General features: G+C 49.5%; 1 protein-coding gene across 1 annotated transcript in view; it reads left to right on the top strand.

Moving 5' to 3' along the window:
• The first annotated feature begins 1,155 nt into the window (after positions 1–1,155).
• The window catches only part of ARL4D (ADP ribosylation factor like GTPase 4D), a 12,847-nt gene continuing 4,455 nt past the window's right edge, over positions 1,156–9,547 (top strand). The window contains exon 1 of the mRNA XM_045299792.1: positions 1,156–1,252. The gene's annotated coding sequence lies outside the window, so the exon portion shown is untranslated. The remainder of the gene's footprint in view (positions 1,253–9,547) is intronic.

Consider the following 9,547-nt stretch of genomic DNA (forward strand, 5'->3'; position numbering starts at 1 on the left):
CTTTGTCTTCTGAGGAAAGCAGCTGCGCCACCACCGTCAGGGGCAGGGTGCCTGCTGGGCTGCTTCTGGCCATCAGTAGAGGTGGGATGAGGGGCCAGAGAGAGTGCCCTGCTCTTACTTAGGATAGTCAGGTTTGGGGTAGGTTACAAAACCCCCAGGTGAGGAGTGGAACTATCCATGGCTCCCATGTGGGGTGTGTTGCCGTTGGGTGCAATTTAGGGGCTCAAGTGCATCGGATCCCATGGACAACTGAACGGAGCTTTTCCCTGTCCAGAGTCGTCCTCGCCATTGCTGCTCCAGACCATGGCTGCAGCCGCCTTTTAAAGCCATCTTCTTCAGGGCCCTCATCTCTTACAATGTTTCTACTTTCCCAAGAACCATGTACTTCTCCATCTCCAGGCTACTCGCCTTTTCTGAGGGCGTGTTAAAAGTAGGGAGACCTAGTCGGACCGCCCTCTCATCAAGGGGTGGCACGTCTTCCAAGATGGGTCGTTTCTTCTTCTGGTGCTCTGCAGGCAGCAGTCTCCACCAACCCTGTAATTCAGCGGACAACTCTACTCGCCAAATGCCCGCCCTCCAGTGCACACTGACTCAGCGACCCTGCTGTGTTTCCCAGCGGCTGTAGCTGTTTGGGAACCTGGAAAGCCCGGACTGTCCCTCGTGGAAGGGACAGCTGGTGGTTTCAGGACTGGTGACCACGCGGATGGCACCCGTTCTGTTTCAGTCTCCTTTATTCAGTCTGGGGCCTTCCTGGGCAGACTGGGCTATTGAAAAGCCGTGACTTGTGTCAGTCTAAATAAGGCATCTTCTCTGGCAGATCTGTCTGAAGCAATGACAGGATTTGATTTAGGCTGCTGCTTCCACGAGGACCCAGATAACTCGAACTCTTGGAAGCTTTTCTGCTTTGCCATGATGCTGCCTGTTAGCTCAGTTGTGGGGAGTTTTGTGGAGTCCACTTCGAAGGCGTGCTTTTTGGTGTTTGTCAGTCCGTGCGTTAAGGCCGCCTCACGTTCACCAAGCAAGGTTGTGTCAGCTGCACGCCACAGGTGGCTGATGAGTCTTCCCCACACCCGGGGGTCATGTTCGTCTTCTACAGTTCAACCCCCCAAATTCAGGGCCATCCAGTGGATTCCAACGCACAGCGATGTGGGAAGCGGACATGGAGGGAAATGTGACCAGGACTCTGTTCCCTAACTTACAACCGAGGGAATCTGCAAAGCTGGTATTCCATGGTAGGAAAGCCACCACTTTGGTAAGTTAAAGTCCAAGTACACGACCCTGCTTTAAATGTCACTCCCACAGATTCTCCCCTAACAGCTTTGCTGAGCACATGGGTGATTTTATCTGCCTATCGCAGCAGACACCCTTTTGCAGGTAGTAGGTTTCCTCACCTGTGACCTCAGGAACCTTACTGTAGTTATCACCCACCTTGTGTGAGGTATGTTACTACTGAATATGCATGGCTTATGGCTACCTATAAATGTCCCGAGAGTGTAAAGACTCTCTCCCCTCTTGCTTTTCTCCCACCTCCATGTGAACCACCAAGCGGGGCTGAGGTGAGCATGCTACCATAAAATGTGTCTGGCTCCTTTATTTTAGTCTCTCTCCTATCTTCCATGACTTTCCTATAATCCTTATATAGTATCGCCATACGATTGCGCCTGTGGACCCTTCCGTTGTTGGAGGCTGGTTTCCTCTGACCTGGTGGTTCTGGAGGCTAGCCTAGAAAGAACTGCCCTGGTGCGGTTTCTGAGACCGTCTGTTACATCTTTCTCCCTTGAAGTTGCCGATGGCTTTGAATCAACCGCCTTTTGGGTCACTGCTGGTGGCTTTAGCCATGCTGCCACCCGGGCGACTTTGGAGAGCTCCGCTTCTCGGGTTATTTGCTCAGCATACAGATTTGAACGACTATGGTGAAGGCTGGACAACACTGACACACATGGTGCACGTTAAGCTGGGGTGTCCATTTAGCGGAAATCTCCGTTCCTGTGGCAACTGGTGCATTCCCCATGTGACTAATATAAGAAACACGATAAGCATAATGTACGATAATGTAATCAGATCCGTGGTGAGATCTCCTGGGAGCAGCTAACCAATGGAAGGAGAGTTTCTTCGGGCCGCGGTCTGCTTCTGTGAATGGCGACCCAGACAGAATGTGCCTGTGTGCGTGCTGCCGGATGTGGACTCTGACGCTGGCTCCTCCTCTGACTGCCTGTTCTTTGGACTTGAGCCAGGCTGGCACAATAAACGGTCTCATCTGGTGTTTGGTCACTGGGGTTCAGTGAGTCAAACCTTTTCTTGAAGTGGCCTCTACGCCCAGATAGGGTATCCTCAAAGTTGTAGTCTGGTGCTTATGGGCTTCTTTGAAAACATTTCACCTTCATCTTGAACTTGCATGGGAGCAACTGAAGGTCTATCCTGCAGTCATCCCCTGGTCTTGTTCCGACTCATGATCTTGACTTTCTCCATTGTAGTTGTTGACAGCTTATCACTGATGTGATAGGTAGGTTTATTGTGCCAACCTGGCCAATAGGAACATGTGGGATTAATAAGGTTGTGGTTTGATTGGAGGGCAGAGAGAGAAATGGCTCAGCCACCCCCGCCTCTCTCTCTCTTGCTCTCTGGTGATTGGAGCAGCATGTGGCGGCCAGTTCTTTGGCTCAGTTTGGGAGCTACACAACCGGAGGACCGAGGACCGTGTAGCTTGAGGTTGGGACTGTCGGGTCCTGTCATCTTGTTGGCTGTTGGTGACGCGCCCCAACTGTTTGTGCCTGTGGCCAAACTGCCGGCATGGCCCTTCTTCCTTGACCTTGGACCTAGGGGCCCTCATGAGTTGAAGGACTTCCAGTATATTAACTGTTTCACAGAAGCGAGTTCAACTGGGCCCTCTGTACTGCTGTGTGGACTAACTAGCTGTTATAGTCCTTTGTGCTGTACATATCTATCCTCGAATATCTATATAAAATCACGTGCCCTGGTTATTTTCTCTAGAGAATCCTAACACACTGATACGCTTCTGTGATGGAAAAGGTATTTTGAACGAGTAATTCAACTGGCAATATTTCATCTTGTGATTGCTACTGTTTCCATCACCAGGGACATATTTCCACCAGTTGATGCTTTTTGGTTTCCAAGTTTCACAATCCAGTGACCAGTACTTTTTTTAAAAGTCATTTTATTGAGGGCTCACACAGCTCTTATCCCAATCCAAACATCCATCCATTGTGTCCAGGACGTTTGTACATATGTTGCCATCACCATTTTTAAAACATTTTCTTTCTACTTGAGTCATGACCAGTACTTATGAATGCATCTTTTTATTTTTAAAATTTTTAGTTATTTAATGCTTATTTTATTGTTACATAACAGCAATAGTAAACATTTTAAAATCACACCTATAATTCCATTACATGAAAAGATTTCCTTTCCAGAATGTTACTTTAAATGGAGAGAAATTATTTTAAATATTTATGATAACAGTATACATACCATTTTAACTTATACATTTCTTATATTACATGTCATATTATAAACACATTTTAATTTCTGTTGTCTTCATAGATATATATATATTTTAAATCAATTTATTGGGGCTCATAAAATTCATCACAATACATAGATCAATTGTGTAGAGCACATCTATACATTTGTTGCCCTCCTTGCATCGTTTTTTTTACAAGATCATTTTATTGGGGGCTCTTACAGCTCATATAACAATCCACATGCCGATTGTATCAAGCATATTTGTACATTATTATTACTTACGTGTGCATTGTTAATGCATCTTGATTGCGCGTTTATCAATTTCATACTGCAGAAGTTGTTAGCCAGCTTCAGTTTCTTCCCTTTGGCATTAGTGATTGGTGGGTAAATTTTAATGATGCTCCTATTACCTGGTGTTCGGTATAGTGTGGCAATTTTCCTATCGCAGGAACAGTTGTACTTTAAGATAGATCTTGCTGAAGTGATATGTCTGATCTCCGCTACTTACACCAGGGGGAAGGTGAATCCCGCCCCACCACGCCCCGGCCGATCCCTACAGGGCAGAGGTCAGCTATGCATCCACACGCCAACTTCTTTTCCCCTTTCTGACATCAAATCGCCTCCCAGGGCACTGTATTCCTCCGTGGGTTCAATCATCCATTGCAACACCCACACAGATCTCACAGGAAATACTCAAGAACATGGGGTTTCATTAGGATTTCAACAAGTCAGGATTCCAAAACATTAAGAGCACAGTTCTTTTGTTTGCAGCGCCTCTTCTCAGCCACGCCGGCTGACGTGCCTTTCCAGGGTCCGCAGTCTCTCCGCGCTCAGCCCCTGACCTCGGCCCTGCTCAGCAAGTGTGACAGAACTCCTCTAGTGTTGGAAAATGGCCCGAAGGCCCCCACCCTGCCTTGGGCGGGTGTCCACAGAGCAGAGGAGCAGTTTTAGGTTCTACAACTCATACACCTTTAGTTCTAACCCAGCCACTGCAATCCCATCACTTCCTCCTCTTCTTCCTCACGCTTCCTGTTGCCATGAGTCCCTGGGTGCATGCTGTCCTTTGATCTTAAACAGTCAACAAGGAAGGTGAGTTCAGTTCCACAGCTGAAGGGTCACGAGGGGCCGTGGCCTTAGGGGTTCCACCAGGCTCTCACCAACATGCAGGTGTTTCAAATAAATCAGTAGAGACATAGCCAAGAAAATTCCCTGGTACTTTGAGGAAAACACTTCACCGCTCTAGGCTTGCTTCGGGACTTAGGGTTGATTTACTTTCCACCACACTCTACTTGAGAGAAAACTGCCCCTGCCTACGTTTGTCCTGGACTTGCCTAACAGAGTCAGATCGCTGGTTGAATGGTCAGAAAGAATTCAGACGGCACATAAACTCATGTCACAACTCAAAAAGGAGTCAAGGATCTCACTGTAGACTACACCCCTTCCTTCTTAAGTCAAATGCTTTAGATTTTTCAGTTCTAATACATTCCCTTCTCTGATCAGGGATTTTGTTTAGAACTCTTTGATCACATTTAGGTTCTGCATGGACTGGTTGGGACGAGCTCTCAAGACACTGGACATGGTTCTTTACAACAGCTTGGCATCATCTAATTCCCTCACTCTTTTACTATAGCACCGAGTCTTTCGTGAACATCTTATGAGGGTATGGAGATGGGCCACACTGTAAGAGCGAGGTGACACCTGTGGCTAGGCTACAGACCTTAAAGTGGGTGCTCCAGCCCATTCATGGAGTAGATCTTATAGCATGTATATCCTTCCCCACCCCCCTCTATGCTTATATGAATATAAATATTTATTTATAGTCAGTGAGAAGATATATATCTGTAGTTAAATATATGATTTCCTTCATTGGCAGCATATTAGCTGTGTGAGAAATGTCATTAGAAGTAAACTTCATTCAGTTTGAGAATTCTAATGGCAATTACAATGAGTATCTTTCGTTTAGTCAATCCCACCCAGACACCACTGCCACCACTTTGACGCTGACTCATAGGGACCCTAGATGGAGTTTCTGAGGCTGTACCTCTTTCGAAGAACGGATAGCCTTAGCCTTACCTTTCCCCTGGGGAGTGACCTTATGCTAACCTTACCCGAGGGCACCACCCAGGATCCTTAATCCAGTCAGTAGCATAGAGCAAAATCTTCTACTTTCTTGATGTAGTCTTTGTTCGAAAGCCAGTTTGGGAGTCTCTCCTGGCCACATGAGACAATGGGCACCGGATGTCATTGTGATCACCCCAAGGGCCCCTAGTCCGTGATCTCCGCTCAGCTCTGTGCGTTCAGACCCCATCTGCACACCGATTTGGTGTCTCCGAGAGGGAGGTGCTCGGATGGCAGACGTAAGGATCCTGATCGCGAGAAGAGACTATTTCTTACTGCAGCGTAAGGACTCTGTGCTCTGGCTCCCGTGTGATGAAGAGTGTGGTCAGCATGAGTCCCCTGAGCTCACTCATGTCTGAGGCACAGAGCACATGGCTGCAGAAGCAAGAGCTGGCTCTCTGGCGAGGGTCCCTCTGGGTGCCTTCCCAGCAGCCCTTATCCCATTGTCCTCTGCGAAGGATTCCTTTTTCCTTTCTTAAGTCTTTTCTGCCCTTGGCTCAGGAACTCTCGGGTCTTGTAGTTTCCCGCCTGCCTCTCAGGCGCTGCTGCGGCGGCTCCCCCATTTCCCTCCTTGAGGGCGACGATGCTTAGGGGATATTGTGGTCCTACCTTCCTGCTCCCTCCTTTTGTACCCTTGGGGGCAATCTTACTCCTCCCAGGGCTCTTGTTTCTTGCTGCTCACTCCTCCAAGTCCTTTCCTGCAGCCCAGGCATTGGGCCCTGGACAGCGGCCCCTGCAGATGTCCTAAAGGCACAGCATGGCTCCTAGCGAGTCCCTGGCCTCCTTCCCTGCCCTGTAGCCTCGACTTGCGCTAGCAGTTCCTGGACTGATATTAGACCTCCATAAGTGGATAGGACCTGCAGTTAAAATGAGAGCTTTTGTTTAAATAATGTGCACTTAAAGCGGAGCTCATGTGCCCCCGAATACTTGAAGGAGACTTTTTATCCCAAAGCCACACCATTGAGACAGCTGTCTGAGAGGAAGAGTAGTAAAGGCAGTAGAATAGCCTCACCTTCTACCTGCCTTAGTGGTCCAGTGCTGCTGCGCGCAGAGGCCACGGTGGGTGGCTCTAACAGAGAGCGCTTATTTTCTCTTAGGAGAGCTAGAAGTCTGAGGCCAGGGTTCCGCTCTGCTGGAAGGCCCTTTTACTCTGGGGAAAGACCTGTCTCTTTTCAACGTCTATTCCTTGGGAGTCAGGGTGATACTCTTGTGCCATGGCATCTATGTCCCTCATCTCTGCTGGTCTCCTTGTTTAATCTGCTCTATACCTTAAGTAGGAGTCCTGGTGGCACCGTGCTCGGCTGTTAACCCAAAGGTCCCAGGTTCAAACCCAGGAGCCTCTCCTCAGGAGAGATGTGGTCATTTGCCTTTGTAATGGTTACAGCATGCCACCCTCTGGGGTCACTCCTACTCTGTCCTGTGTCACTGTGAGTCGGAACTGATTCAATGACAATGGGTAAGGACGTTTTTAATCTTTTTTAATCGTTTTATTAGGGGCTCATACAACTCTTATCACAATCTGTACATACATCAATTGTGTAAAGCACATTTGTACATTCATTGCCCTCATCATTCTCAAAACATTTCCTCTCCACTTAAGCCACTCCCCCACCCCCACCCCCCATTAGGTCCTCATTTTTCCCCTCCCTCCCCTCTCCCCGTTTTTAATCTTAAAAGAGATGGATTTAAGGCACACCCTGCATAAATGTGGTATAATTTGCAAATAGAATTATAACCATAGGTTTACAGGTTAAGGTTTACAATGTATAGTTTGGGGTGGAGTGGGGGTGGGGGGGTACAATCCATACCCCTTCCCCTTGGGACGATTTTCTTCTGGAATTGGGTGTGGATAGAGTGGCCACCAGGCGGCAGCATCTGACCACTTGAGTCCTGTCTCCGCCTTGGGAGGGTTTTGAGGTGGGTTAGCCAAGTGTTGGACTGCCAACCACACAGTCAGCCATTCAAACCCTGGAGCTGCTCCTCAGTAAGCTTCACCGTCTCTGAAGCCCTAGGCGGGGCCACCGTGAGTCAGACCCGCCTGCGGGCAGTGGGTTGGGTATGCGCTCTGAGATGGCCCTGTATTGGGGAGAGGCAGGCCAGACTTTCATTTTCTTAGAGGTAGGCTACACTTTCCCCATTGCACTCAGGAGGAAACAGAGCTGGGATTTGAAAAGAGGGTCTTGGTGATGCCAAGGTGGGCTTCTGGGCCTCTGCATCCCCACCCCACTCGCACCCCCTGAAACCTCTCTTCTCCTTCATTTGCTCCTCAGAGCCTGTACTTGGGTGGCTGCTCCGGGTCAAGATACTGCAGAAGCAAGGATGCTTGTAGCCTCCTCTCCGGTGAGCTCCATCGGCCCCTTGTCCTCCCCGACTGGACTCTAGAACATGGGAGGGTCCAGGGGAAGGGGCTGGACCTCATCTGAGCCCCTTGTTACAAGTTCAAGCAGCCAAGGGCCCCAAGGGAGAAGTGATTTTTTTCCTAAGCCTGTCAGTAGTGAAGGGGTGGGATTTGTGGTGTTAGCCCACTGGCACGTCTTGAGAGGGATGGCGTGTGTCTCTCTCCAGTGTCACCCCATCCCCATCCCCATCGTCTCCCTTGGAAGCGTCTGCTCCCCAGTAAAGGCTTCCATCTGTCCTACAGAGACAGGGTTCCATACTGCCCCCGAGCCTGCCCAGAAATACGGACACCTTGGAGTCCCTGGGCAGTACACACGGTTAAGAGTCTCAGCTGCTCAGACCAAACTTGGCCATTATCAGTGCACCCAGGGGCCCTTTGGAAGACAGACCTGCAGCTCCACTTGTTCAAAATCGGCCTTTGAAAACAAACCCCATGGGCACAGTTCCACTCTGATGCCCAGAGGGTCGCCACCGTGAGTCAGATCCACTTGAGGACAATTGGTGTAGGTATTCTTGGCCAACCTAGGATCAACCCAGCCCCGGGGAGGGGGGGCTGTCCAAAGACTCTCAACAGGGCAACGCCCCAGGCTAAGGGTGGACGTTTGTTTGGGTTCCCACACTCGGGACCCTTATGAGCATGCTCAGTCACTCCTCAGGCCCTCACCCATCCCTACAGGACTCCCTGTGTGTGCGCCAGGCACTGCACTAGACACCTTCTAGGGCTTGTCCAATGGGGAAGGCAGCTCTGAGAAAGAACAATGATGCAGCAGCCAGCCTCGGGTCCAGGGTGAGAAGCCAGCAGGAGGACACAGGTAGTGCCCAGCGAGTTCAGTCTATCCTACAGCCTGGAATGCTGTTCTACCTCCGTGTCATCAGAGGTAATATCACCTCTTGGAGACAGTCATATCTTTCTGTGTTTCCCCCACCCCCAATATACAATTGTATTCCTTACATCCCCCAATCAGTATCCAGCATAGCTCCCCTTTCCTGTTCCTTCCTTGCTTTTATAACACCTGGACTTCCCTTCTTGGTTTGCTGTCTGTCTCCTCTCTTCTCCCCATTGTCAGGGACAGTCTTTGTGGACAGGTCCTTGTCCATTTCACTCCGAGTTGTAAGCCCAGCATCTAGAATGTGCCTAGCTGTCAATCCCCCAGTGCACTAGGTGCAGACCCTGTGGAGAGAGCGGCCTGCCAGGGTTGATCATTCAGGGAGGAAGGCTCCCTGCGTCGGTGGGCTGGGATTCCCACTCTAAGGGAACAGGGATTGCCGCCGCAGGTCACAGCCTGGTTTGACCCCTGTCAAGGAGACGCCTTCCTTCACCCTCCCTGCCCCAGCTGCTCCCTCCCATCTGTCCATCAACACCTCCTCTGGCAAACTTGAAAGATGAAGGGTGGGGTGGGATTGTCAGTTTCAGCTCCTTTATCAGATAACCCAATGACAATTTCCGTCTTGGGTGTGATTTCGAGGGGATATTATTGGAGAAATTATAAAGCTTCAAAGACTGTGTACGAAACACAAAGCCATCCATGCTGGGTGTATTTTCATCTCA

The sequence above is a fragment of the Echinops telfairi genome, unplaced genomic scaffold, assembly GCF_000313985.2.
Source record: "Echinops telfairi isolate 266 unplaced genomic scaffold, ASM31398v2 ScPeMD7_7458;HRSCAF=8496, whole genome shotgun sequence".
Classification (NCBI taxonomy): Eukaryota; Metazoa; Chordata; class Mammalia; order Afrosoricida; family Tenrecidae; genus Echinops; species Echinops telfairi.